We start from the raw sequence: 13287 nt of genomic DNA, 5'->3' as shown, positions 1-13287 counted from the left end.
TGAATTGTCGACATTTCAGGTCGAATCCTTGTAGTCCTGATGCAGGGTTTCAACGCGAAATGTCGACAGTTTCTTTCTTCCCACACGTGCTGCTTGACCTGCTGAGTTCCTCCAGCAGATTTTGTTATTTAGTCTGCTGTTTGGTGGAAAATAAATATTAAGTGCCTACTTAAATTGTATTGAATGAGTTGCGTGGCATTATTATACCTTCGATATCTTGTCCTCAAGAACAAATATAAGTGTAACATAGAAAGGTTAGAGGGATACAGCATGCAGCCAGGCTCTGTGGCCTACTGAGTCGGTGCCAGTCAGCCATCAAGCACCCAGTTTTACACTAATCCAACCCAAACCCACTTATTTCTCCATACATTCCCATTAATTCCCTCCATGCTCTACTACTCATCTACACATTAGGGCAACTTACAGTGGCCAATTAGTCTACCAAGATTAAATAATGTTAAATTTATAATTGACATCATGGTAATTTATTTAACAATTCATAATAAGACAATTTGATCATTTGGTTGTTATTAACTTGATTTTTCATCTTTCTTGTTTGATTGCTCTGTGGTAACATATTACAAATACTGCTGATCAGTCCCCATTCTCTTGGCACAACTAACATATTAGCACAAGCTCCTGTCTCCCTTCTGCTCCTCCCTCTGCTCCCTAACCTGCTTGCACTTTCAACCAGGCTACCTACTTGTTAACATCTAAAGTTCATTTGTCTGGCACTCTTACCTTGGAATTTTGTCTGTATATAAACCTGAAGGCAGACTTGCAGTTCCAAATGTCTGAGGTCTGCAGAAGTAGGCAAGCCTCAGTGGGAGACGGGGATCTACTCTGCTGTTGCCATCACAATAACAGGCTAGTTTGGGTGTGGAGCGTGCCAGGAATTATGGGCAAAGCTGAACGAAAGGAAGGTGTTGAATGTTATTGAGCTGTTCCTTGTCCACAATATGTATTTGGTAAACTAGTAAATGTATTTGGTGTAAAGAATTGTATATTATTTGTCAAATATATTCTCCTATTAGAATTTATACTCCAGAGATTGACTTCTGTTTTAGGAAAAGTCCTTTAGCTAGGTCATTTTTATGAGATTGGCTTTTTACTTGCATGGCTTGAGGATTTAGAGCAGGTATTTTATTTGTAGTAAAAATGAATAACTATTCATTAAAAACAAAATGCGGTGAACGCTTTCACAGACATGGAAACTATTGGTTGGTAATAAGTGAGGGTAGAGCCAATAGATTACATTAAAGTTAACAAACTTGAGTTTTATCTTTGTTATTTATGTTTGCTGTCCTCTGTGATGCTGACCATTCATTTTGAGACTGGGATCCTGTTGATTTTATTTAATAAAATTGTAAAAAAAAAGTTTTGTGAAATAGACTTAATGTATTTATAAGATGCTGTGTATTTATGGTCTTAAAGATATGGCTTATCAGAAGGTAAGCTAATGTGTTATTAGAAATGTTTATGGTTTCATAATTTTTTTCTATACAGTATGTAATACAATACTCATTAAATCGAAAGATCCAACCTTGCTTATCATGTGTATATAAAACCAACACTAACTTTCATTTTGTAAACTGTTGCTTAGCATTAGACTTGATTGAGTTATCTTGCGATATGTTACCCTTTGTTCTTTGCATCTGTGAACATTGTTAACAATTACAGTTGGGTGTAACGTTTTACGCTGAGCAGTCATTAAGCAGAAGGCAGGGTAAAATCTCATGTTATGTGATAGCTTTCTTAAAGGCTTGCATATTTCTGCTTTTGCTAAAACTAATCCCCATTAACAAGCTTGGGTAATTGTGATATCTGAGCCAACCATTATTTCACAGTTGAAAGGGAAATTATTATTATTGTGGAGAGTAGTGCTGCATGTCAGGTTATCCTTTGATCAGCACTGGTAAGACGATGGAGAAATGGTTCTAGTGCCTTATCAAGGTCTTGTTCAGTTAGGAATGGAAGAATCTGAGAACGCCACTATAGACCAAACTCTTTTAATGGTTATATGCAGATGATTTAATGAAAGTCATTGACCTAGCTGCTGGCTTATCCCATTTTCCATCCTCTTCAACCTCGGCTCTAAAGTGATTTGTAAGTGAGGAGTTTCTTAGCAAATAGAAGTGAAAGAGAAAAGTGTGTTTTTGAACAGACCCAGCCCTGGCTTTATATCTGAAATGTCAGAGTAGATTTTTCATACAGAGTGGTGGGTGCCCGGAGGCAGTGGTAGAGGCTTATACAATAAGGACATTTAAAAGACTCTGAGATAAGCACATGGATGTAAGAAAAATAAAGGGTTATGGGCTGTGTAGGAGGAAAGGGTTAGATTGATCACGGAGTAGGTTTATGTAGGTTGGCACAACATCGTAGGCCAATGGCCCATACTGTGCTGTAACGTTCTATGTTCAGTGCCAAAATGTAGACTTAGGCTTGCTGTGGCATTAACAATTTAAACGTCAAACTTCTGAAATGAAGAGTTGCCTATTAGCAGATGGGAAAAAGCACTTAAATAATTAGCTAAGTTTCTACTTGTTGTGAAGGTATAAGCAACAAAACTAGTAAAGAGTTTTTGACCGTAAATTGAAGAAAGTTAGTCTGTCTAATAAATCTAACTTGAAGACATACTGGATATCAGTATGCAACTTTGGGCATTCAGCTTTGAAAAAGACATTAAATTGATTATATTCAAAAATCGGGGAATATGTGTACTACTTCAGGTGAATAAATGGGTGGGATTGAATTTCTGAATATGTATGTGCTCTGGAAGAAACAGGCTTTTAGCTTATTGTCTTAATGTTTTCTTGCTCTGTGAATTATGCCATTAGAGAAACTGAATCAGTGGCACAAAATTAAATGGGTAAATCCTAAATATTTTAAATTACTCATTTAAAAAGGAAAATGGCTGAAACTTAAACCTTAATAATTATTTTTCTATTCATAAAGTTTTTAATATGATATGCCAAAATTATTCATGGTAGGCAGCAGAAAAAATATTGTTGAGTAATACTAAATATCTCAAAATGTACCAAAATCTTTTAGCCAAACTTTTTTCATTATCATAAAAATCTAAACATTATTAATTTCTTGTTAAGTAAATAGATAATGTAATAGAAGTATTTATCATTGCTATGAGGACATGATGATGGTTTAAAATATGTCATAGTATTTTCCTGCTTGTTAAATGGTTCCAAAATTGTTTGCCCTCATACCCTAAATGGACATCCATATCGGTGAAGGACTTCTTGATATGAATTCTAAATTTACCATCTAGTCTAAAGTGTATTCTGGATTTCTTTTGTATTTCTTCACTATCTTTCATTATCCATAAGGTCATCTCTCAATTATTTCAAAGTCCAGATCTCTTCGGTCTTTCCTTATAATTCAGATATTTAAAAATAAGAATTAGTATATATCATTTCAAATGTGCCTTTTCTTCTGAAAAAAGAATTTTAAGAATTAACTTGAAAATCAGGTGAAGACATTTTAGGCAGAGTACAACGATTTACCTAACATTTAACTTCAAATATTACATTGCATCAAGGTCACCCTCGGTCTGATTGAACTATTTGTTATTTCTGTTACTTAATGAGAATGAAAGGATTTAAAGTCTTTGGTGGTGATAACATCACCAACAACTTGTACGTGTATAGTACCTTTTAAAGTAGAAAAATATCCAGGGAGGTTCGCAGGAGCAGCATTGAACAAATTTGACTCCAGATCACATTGAAGCATTAGGCAAAAATTAGTTTTATGGAGCATCTTGGGTGAATAATAATTCTAGACCTTGGGACCTAGCACAGCTGTCAGTGATGGAACATAGTAAACCACAGATATATAGAAAGCCAGAGTTTTAAGAGTTTGGATATCCAAGTGATGTGGGGGTGGAGAGGAAAAAAATAAAGAAGGGTGTGGGCCATGTATTCCTCATGCTTTGATGAAAAATCATCATTAGCTACTTGATAAATGTAAGGCTAAATATTGCCATTAATGTTAGTCCATTTATACCAGGTATCTGAGTTATTTTAAAGTTGCATCTGTACAGAATTGTGGCCAAACATGGCCTAGGAAGACTGATATTAGTATGCATGAATCAGTGTAGTTTAAACTATTACATCATATATAATTGAAGTTGCCTCATTAAAATCACGTCAGTAGATTTCTTATAATATACAAGTTGACTGACTTGAGAGGAACAGATATTTTGGATTCTGAGACAAACCAAACCAATATTTTCCATGCCATTAAGACTTTGCTTCTGTAACATTGCCTGCCTCCACTTCTCCTTTCAATTTATTTCTGTATTTGCTTCCGCTGGATCCAATTCTTTTAATGCTCTGCTGGCTGGTTTTCCATCTACCGTCCTCCATAACCTTGAGTTCAACGAAACCGCAGCTCCTTTGTCTAAACTTGCGGCAGGTCATCACTTGTGTGATATCTGACCTTTGTTTGCTCCTGGTTTGGCAGCACTTTGATTTTAAAGCTCTTATCCTTGTTTCCAAATGCTTCCTTAATCTTGGCCTTCCTTATATTGATAACCTCTTCCATCTTGTAGCACTCTGAGGTATCTTTTTTGCTTCATTTCTGGTCCTTCGTGAATTCACCATTTTATTATCCTGCCATTGCCATCTGGCTAGATGCTAAGAATTCCTTCTCTGATACACTCTCTTTCACATTGCTTCTTCCAAATAATGCTTCAGCCAAGCTTTTGATCACATTCTGAAATCTCCATGCAGTTTGGTGTCAAATTTTGTGCACTAATGGATTTGTCAATTGGGATGTTTAATACTGTTATGTAAATGTGAGTTGTTTATGCTAAACAGTTGTTCATGAGCATTGCTTGCAGAACAAACAAGAAGCCTGCATTTAAAAGTGAATTTGATAGCAAGGGGAAATTGACTATAGGCAGTAGATTATTCATCTTTTGACCATCAATATCATGTAAAATGACTGATCTGAAGTTCTCTCACTTCTAAAAGTGCTCCTATTGTAACATATCAAAGGATCTGTTTTAGACTGCAAACATAATATTGAACAGGATGCATTTTAAAATGTGATCAAGGTGAAGCCTACTAAGTACTGTGCTGTTAAAGGCCAGTCAAGACCAGATGAAAAGTCAACAGATTTTTTATCTGGTTGTAGTTGTTAGATGTGTAATCAAACTGTTGAGGGAAATTATTCATTAGCCAAGGATGAAGTGCGGCATACTTTGACGTTTGGCAGGAGGTTTGAGGAGTTGAGCAGGTATTTTAATGTGAACATATTGACCAGCTAACTCTAACCCTCTGTCTCCCGGATTTTACTTTAGCAGGACAAGGAGAACAGTCAACTCGTACTGGGATGCAGGTTGGCATTTTACGTATGTTAATGAGCCTGGAAGCTCTGGTTTAGCCTGCTTTGCAAGTTTTTCTTGAGCTTTTCAGTTGGTAAGATAAGCAGAGCAATGGCAGATGAAAGTTATTTCTGATAAGTATGAAATGTGCACTTTGGAATGACTAAAGGTAGGACAAACAGTGGATGGTAATTGGTTTATTATTGTCACATGTACTGAGAGTGAAAAGCTTTAGTTTGCATTCCATCCAGACAGATCATTTACAAAAGGGGGGAAAGATGCAGAATGTATTGCTACAGTTACAGAGAAAGTGCAGGTAGGCAAAAGTGCACAGGCCATGATGAGGTAGATTGAGAGATCAAGAGGTCCATTTAAGAATAGGGTAGAAGCTGTCCTTGAGCCTGATGATATGTATAAGATGAGGCACAAGAGATTGCAGGTTCTGTAATGGGGAGCAAAAAATGAACTAAGCCTGACTTGCTGAGTTCCTCCTGCTGTTTGTTTTTTTGCTCCCAAATTACTTCCATCCATCCTTTTTCCTGTAAAATCTTTGAACATGCCTTCTTAAACCTTTTTCACAACTTTCAGTCTGAATCACTCTAACCAAATTTATATCCTGACCTAGAACTGAAGCTGATACTGATCCTTGTCCACCATCCCTCTAGAATCTCTTTGGAACTTTTGGTCAACCATGTCATTTTTCTTAAAGACTTTCTTTAGTTACTTGTCTAAGTGGGACTGCACTACTTGATTCTACTTTTTAAAGTTGTAGCCAGAGCATCTTTTAACAACTTTTTGTGCAAAATCATTACATGTGGATCCTCTTGTTCTCTTCCTTAATTATAACCTGTCCCAGGTAGCATCATTCAAATATATAAAGTTTTACTTGTACTTTGTCAATACATTGCCCTTTTATCTCTCCCTAAACCTTGTCTTTTTTTAATGTGCCTGTGTTATCAATAAGCTTGCCCAATGTCTGTGTCAGATAAGCTACAGTTTGGATCACATAGTAGGAAGTCTGAAACTATCAGCTTAGACTTTCAACACACATCATTGCCATTGACTTTAACCCTGCCCCGAGCTTAGCCGAAGTTTTAGGTTGAAAACCTCTGCTGGGTGAACCTTCTCAATTCCTGTCATTTAATATTCTTCCTCCACTTTTGTAAAAGAAGTGGTCTAGTATCTGGAGACTTCATAACTGGTGATTTTGCTACAGCAATTAAAATTGCCTGCTGCATATTTGAGTTACTAGTAACACATAAGCTTAAGGCATTTATATTTTGTTCCTCTGATGCTATGGTAATCCCATTGAGTTAAACAGCTTTAAGGCATAAATGGATGAATTGCATACAAAATGATTTACTTGCATATTCATGTTAGTCATTTCTGGAAAATTGTCATTCTTCAAGCTTCAGAAGGTTCATCACCATTAGTTTTGACTTTGAACCAGGAATATTTAGATAGATCCTGTCTTTACACTATAATTTCAATACCCTGATGCATGTTGAAACAAATGTTCTTGGAATTAATTCTCTCTTGTTCAGTTTGCCCTCCTAAACGCTATACACTAATCTTTGCATGGACCTAGCACGGAGTATAAAATGAAAGCTCAGAGAAGGCCAAGTGAATAAGCAACTATTGGGTGCCTTAAGGATGTTGCAAGATTATTTGCTGCTTTTTAGCTAGGCACATCTTTCATCAATGAGAGATGTTTCCCTCTAACAATTGCTTGAAAGTGCTTTCCCCTTGAACAACTTATGACTTTCTGCTTTGATCTTTACCTTGGGCAAGGCTGTGACCTGACCTTGAACTATTTTTGTATTAAAAGTAAATTGTGGAATTATTATTTACTTTCAGCTTTTTCTGCACAGTTTTAAAACATTTCTCTTTTATGCAAGAGAATTCAAAATATCAGAATCATTGAAGGAAATCTTTATTTATGTAATCTGTATGTGGAATATGGATGTTTACACCAGTTCCTGACTCCTCTCATTACCATGAGGAGTTCTGTTTCTCCAATCAAAATTTGTTTGGTTCTGGAAAATGCCTTAATCCTTGGAGAGTTTCTGATCCCTGTCAACAGAATATTCTTGGTTCCCCTTTAATACCCAAGGATATTTACTTTATCCTTGGGAAGCAGCAAACTGTATCTGGCAAGAGTATGTATGCTTTTTTAATAGTGAAAGTAATAGCTTGAATTTAATGATTTAGCATTTCATTGTGTCATCTATGCCGCAATAATCAGGGTTATCCTCTAATAACCAGAAAAGTGTTTCCAACAATAGCTGTGCATGTATACGTCCTTGTCTATCACTAGGACGTTTATACCACACTGAGGAGTGATGTAGAAAAATTTCTGTTGGCGTAAGGCTGTTGTAGTTCAAGATGAGTTTATGATTTTCAATTAAAAATAACATGGTGTGGGGTGGAAGGGGGTGTCAGCCTCCACATCCTCTCTACTTCCTAATGTGTAATAGGAGAAAATTGTAGCATACTGCAATTTTTGCTTTCCATCTTTGGGGGCTTCCACTTGACAACTCAAAAACAAACCTGAAATTGGAAATACAACAGAAAATGCTTTTGATATATATTTCATGTTCTGTTAAATTCACCACTACTTTGCCATATTCGTTGCTATCCATTAACAGATTTGGGGATAGCTGTGGCTTGTATATGCATTAATCTGCTGTTGTTTAATGTTATGTCAAACCACTAGTCATGAGCAATATCATGATAAGAGAGACAATCAATTTTTGCATTGAGTTTTAAAGTTCTAGGTGTCAAATTTAATCAAGACTGCATAGGTAGATTATTTGAACCTGAGGAGAGTTCCTAATGTCAAACTTCGTGGTTTGGGGCCATGATTCATGGGTGAAACTTCCAGAAGACCATGCATTTTGGTCAAAAGCATGGTGCTATGTGATCCAGTTTGTAATTGACAATGAATCATATAGTTCTAGTTTTTGATTACTGTGCAGTTAATTACTAGACATCTTTCTATTCTAAGTTTAAAATTTTCAGCTTTTATTATCTTATCCATACTTTTATGAACAATGAAGCTTTATGTATCAGGTGTGTTGCAAGTTCAGATGTTGAGCAGGTTTGGAAGAAAAAATACTTAAAAAGGAGACACTCCTGATAAACTGCTTTAGTCATGCACTGCATTTGTCATAGTAGTCACACGCAAGTGATGCAATGATTTGTTTTAGCAGTGATGTGCTTTGGCCTGATTTGTCATAACATCACAAAATCGCTATTGGTAACTTGAACATTTGGGATAATGTGCCAATTAATACATTCCAGGCCAAAATTTCAAAGCAATTTTGTTGTCTACTGGACATTTTTTAAATGTTTATAATTTGTGTCCTAGCAACCATGGTTCAAAACCTGACAAAGTATACAATTTCTGCCTATTTGTGCTCATGTATTTTTGAGTTCATTCTTACGTCGCATATGAATTGGGTATAAGAATGTCTTTGATCTGCGAGAATCTGGAATGTAATAACTGAATGTCTGTACTTTCAACAAGTGCATTGTGGTTACATGATTGGTTTGCTCACTATCAGAATTGCTAAATTGAATTAACACCACACAACTGCATTCTAGGCATGAGTAATTTTCTGGGGTTTAGGTGTTCATTTACTTTCTGAGTTTCTCTACTACTTGTGCACTACGGGGTCTTGGATCTTGAGCCAGATATGACTTGCACAGGATCTGATAAACTATTACCCCAGAATAATGCTGGGAAATCAGAAGATAACTTATTTTTATTCATTAAACCTGACCAAAGCAATGGGACGTGAATTATATTAATGCACTCTGTTACATGGTAAAGTGCTGCTATCATGAACAATGGAATGGGAGATCCAGTATGTATTTAAAATCATTTTAATAGCTTGTTCATTTGTATCCTGTCAAGTAACTAAAGTATTCAAATCTTAGTGTTGGTTTATGTTTCAAAACAATGTAGACAGGTGCTTATATGCATAGTAATTATGTTTGCTAATTCAGGAAACTGAAATGTGTTTGCACAAAACTGAAATTATTAATTCCCAACTTTTCATATGTTGATCATTTGTGCAAATATAGTTTGAATGTGAAAATGTTTATTTGACCATCCAACTCGTTCATTCCACAAATTTAATATAGTCCATTCTGTCAGTACATTTATCATTTAGTTAATTGTTTGAAAAAGTACATATCCTCTTTGCCGCTTTTACTTCCTCATGAGTAACTGAGCAGTATAGTTAAGATTCCACGTTGATTCTCTGATCTGTGCGGTGCTGGTTAGCTGATAACTAAGTCATCATTCATAGTACTATGGTAGCTCACTGAGAGAAAAAATTTCCAGCATTCTTGCTCCTGATTTGTTAGAGGTCAGCTCCTACTGGAAAGTGTTTGTATGATAGGAGCAGGATTTTGTTGGAATGTGATGTCTTTAAAATACTGTATCATGTCAACATGATACAGTGTTTTAAAAGACATCACATCAACATGATACACTCACACTTTGCAAGTGCTTAATGGCTGCTAGAACAGGGTATTAAAGACTGCCCATTTGAACAAGGAATCATATGAACTTGGGGAGGGATTACAACATAGATTTATAGAATTATGTAGCATGGAAACAGGCCCTTCGGCCCAACTCATCCATACTGACTGAGATGTCTGTCTATGCTATTTCCATTTGCGTACATTTGGCTCATATTCCTCATTAGGTCCATATCTCTATCGTTCCGTATACCCACCACACTCTGTGTGAGAAAGTTATCCCTCAGATCCCCTTTAAGTCTTTCCCCTCTCACCTTAAACCTATGCCCTCTAGTTTTAGATTCCCCTGGGGAAAAAGGCTGTGATGATCTACACTATCTATACCCCTAGTAATTTTGTAAACCTCTGTAAGGTCACTCATCAGCCACCTCCACAACAGGGAAAAGAGTCCCAACCTATCCATTCTCTCCCCGTAACTCAAGCCCTCCACTCCAGTTAATGCTCCTGTGAATCTTTTCTGCACCCCCTCTAGCTCAATCACATCCTTCCTTATAGCATGATAACCAGAACTGCACACAATACTCAGTGCCACCTAAACATTTGAAAATGATGTGGGGAAAAATGTCAGATTAACCAACATTATACTTGTTTAATCTTCAAAATGCCATTATACACCCACAAATTTGTTGCCTTCCTTTTCATGATATTCCGTGGTTCCCTTTTCTTCAACTTTTTTTGTTACAGGTTGAGGAGTCTTCACTCCATTCAGTGCATTTAATTTTTTTTAGGCCTACTTGCTTGTATTCCCCCTCCAATCTAGTTTTGAGCTGCAATTCATTAATAGAAATGTAGCAAGTTCCAGTTTTGATCCCTGAATAGAATGAGCTTGCTGACCTTGTATTTAGAACAATTCATAACCACTCGCAGCAACGTAACACTGCAATTGTATCCACGGTTTAGGGAAAGCAAAGCACAAGCAGTCTTTTTTGGTCACCTCTGCAATACGTTTTGAATGTATTGCCATATGAATGAAATAAGAGTGGGAAGTACTTGTCTCATGGTTACCCTAGGCACAGACCATAATATTGGGATACCAATGTGGAAACAGAATCACACATCTGTTTAGGACACAAATCACAAAGTTGCTCACAATGGTTGTGCTATTCCTACTTGGTGCCTGCTCGGGTGAAATTTTAATTCTGATTAGGTCTGCTGTTAAGTGTGGAAGGCTATTGATTTTGCGCCTCTGATAAAAGTAAGAAACCATTCATTATCAGTTCATATTCAACTACAAAAGAAAATCACTGAGCTTTTGTTACAGAGTTGCATGTTCTAGACACATCATCTTGACTTCGAACATAGTGCCACTGATCTGAGTTTGTCCTGACTCTGGTGCCATCCACTTGGAGTTTTCATGTTTTCCCTAGGACTGTAAATTTCCTCTAGGTGTTCCAGTTTCCTCCCACATTGCAAAGACATGCAGGTTGTGGGTTTATTGGCTGTTGTAAATTACCCTTAGTGTGTAGGTGAGTGGTAGAATCTTGGAGTTTAAAGAATGCGAGGGACCAGTATAGGATTAAGTGTTAATGGGTGCTTAATGGTCAGAGCCGACTAATTGGGTGAAAGGGCCCTTTTTCTGTGTTCTGACTCTGCCAAGTGACGAGTTTTGTTTAGAAGATCACTCAGGTGGTAATAAAACAAATATTGAAGTATATTTTTAGTTTCAACTTCTAATTGGGCATTTAATGTACTTAAAGGTCTGGCCCCAGTTAGTGGTGATTTGTACTTTAATATCTTACCTTATGACCGAGGTTTTCATTGGTATTGGTAGTCTAGGATTTTCCTGTTCCTTAAAAATAAATTTCAGGCAAATAAAGGCCTAGCAAACAAGTGGAAAACTTCGATCTGCAAGTCAATGATGTCTAACATGTTTAAAAACAGGCAATTAATTGTAAACCTTCTAATCTCATGCAAGTCATATTATTAAAATTATTATTGTCTAATTCTGTATTCAATGAATTATCTTTTAATGCAAATATCTTAGTTTTTTAACTGTTAAATTATAGTTACAGTTTACATGAAAGTCTATAAATAAGAAATGATTTTCAAACTGGTAAGGGATCTAAAAGGAAAAAATACATGCAATTGTGTTGTGAATTATTGAAATAATTTTCAATACAACTTAAGAAATGTGTATATGATGAAGGACTGCACATTTGACCAGCAGCTATAAAATAGTAGGTTATAGCTACAAAATAATTGGTATTTTGTCACCAGTGAGTCTTTCAAATTAATTCGTACAGTGATCAAGCAGTGTTCAACAGTGCCCCCTGTTGCTTTGAATACCCATAGTTCAATATGTTCTCCAAATGCAGATCTCCATGTACTGTACTCCAGATTGTTCAAATCATAAGAGGGGGAAAAAAAATTAGCAGGAGTAGGCCATTCAGGCCCCTCATACCTGCTTTACCAGTCAATTGGATCATGACTTTTTCTTACATCAGTACCACTTTCCTAACTTAACCCCATGTCTTGATTTTCTTAATATCTAAAAAGCTACAATGATTCATTGATTAATAGATATTTAATTTATAGATCTTTGCTATACCTTGAAGGAATGTACCCCAATTTCTATTTTTCTCTATAAAGATTACTCCCGCTCATTACTACATACAGAAAACATTATCCCAGAATACCCACAATGAATTTCATCTAGCCTTTTTGATTTGACAGAATTTCACTTAAAAGGTATTTCAGGAATGCATCCCTTTTGTATCAATCTCTCTTGGATCTACTTGATGACTGAGTCATCACACTGTTTTGGGAAGAAAATTCCAAAGAGTCAACCTGGCAGCACAGTGGCACAACTGTTTGTACTGATGCTTCATGTCTCCACAAACCAAGTTGTGATGAAGGGCCCCAGCCCTGAAACATTTACTGTTTCTCTTTCCACGGATGCTGCCTGACCTGCTGAGCTCTTCCAGCTTTTTCTGTTTTTATTTTGGATTTTGTCCAGCATCTGCAATGTTTTTGTTTTTTTTCATTTACTGGTAAATCAGCTGCCACTTCTGGGAATGCCAACTTTAAAGTTCTCTGCTCTTCAGCAGATTTCCACCTGTCCCTTTTGCCTTGTTCACTCTCAGCAGTTTCTTTTGCCCTTCCGCTCTTTGACAAGATGTTGACCAGTTCTGATAAAGAATCCTGGACCTGAAGCACCATCTGTTTCTCTTTCCAGTTCTGATGAAAGCAGCTCCTGAGATGCTATGTGATCTGCTAAGTAGCTCCAGCATTCTGTTTTTATTCCTGGTGTGGTCTTAGTTGGGGTCTCTATATTAGAACAGGATGTCTCTACTATTGTACACAAATCCTCTTGCATTAAAGGGCACTTAGTCTCTCTGAATACCAACGCATTTCAGTCTCTCACCATTTTTAAAAAAAAAGCACTCTGCCATTCT

The 13287-nt window shown here is 36.5% G+C and overlaps 1 protein-coding gene across 2 annotated transcripts in view; it reads left to right on the top strand.

The window, feature by feature from the left end:
- The window catches only part of LOC127575780 (F-BAR and double SH3 domains protein 2-like), a 171517-nt gene that overhangs the window by 97379 nt on the left and 60851 nt on the right, over positions 1-13287 (top strand). The gene's annotated exons all lie outside the window — the stretch shown is intronic.

Source organism: Pristis pectinata, chromosome 11 (genome assembly GCF_009764475.1).
Source record: "Pristis pectinata isolate sPriPec2 chromosome 11, sPriPec2.1.pri, whole genome shotgun sequence".
NCBI classification, from domain to species: Eukaryota; Metazoa; Chordata; class Chondrichthyes; order Rhinopristiformes; family Pristidae; genus Pristis; species Pristis pectinata.
The sequence above is the reverse complement of the archived record's forward strand: the minus strand, read 5'-3'. Positions and strand labels throughout refer to the sequence as shown.